This window comes from Schistosoma mansoni, chromosome 7, assembly GCF_000237925.1.
Source record: "Schistosoma mansoni strain Puerto Rico chromosome 7, complete genome".
NCBI lineage: Eukaryota > Metazoa > Platyhelminthes > Trematoda > Strigeidida > Schistosomatidae > Schistosoma > Schistosoma mansoni.
Genome location: NC_031501.1, coordinates 7,046,853 through 7,047,498, shown reverse-complemented (window position 1 = coordinate 7,047,498; position 646 = coordinate 7,046,853).

Sequence of the window (646 nt, the reverse complement as noted above, 5' to 3'; positions counted from 1 at the left end):
GATGCAGTCCCATGGTAGCCGGTGACCAACAATAGGTTCATACGCCATTTGTTCCCTCAGGATACTGGAACCTATGTGCACCATTGGTTTGGAATCAGCGTTTTCCAACTCCCTTAGGTGTACTTTCCGTGTCTACCAACCCGGTTAGAGCGTTGGACATTCGTTTTTCGTCCTCTTAATTTCGTAGAGAACACCCCCGCCACGAGAAGGCAGTGAGTAGGACTTCCCTGACAGAGGCTATATACGCGTGGCCATATGAAAGTATTTTGAGAGGGAGAGTGGACTCTCTTCACTCTCGACCGTACCAGGGTATTTGGGCGCAGTCATACTACTTGGATTTATACACAATACAGTTTTCATTGTTAGCAACTGTTTAAATGTTAATGCTATACTAAGTCCTTAGTAATTAATACATGAAGGCTTGTTTTGATATTTTCTTCTAATTGTATAAAAGAAACCATATCATGTAAAGTAACTCTAATTGTTTTCATAAATTTTTCTTATTCAAGTCATTCTCACCAGACTACTGGAATCATTGTTCAAAACTATTCAATCTATCATCATTTACTCATGATTTCAACTGTGAAAATTTAAGGTTAATCAATCGTTGTTTTTCTGTTGAATTTTATTATTGATGTATAAATAA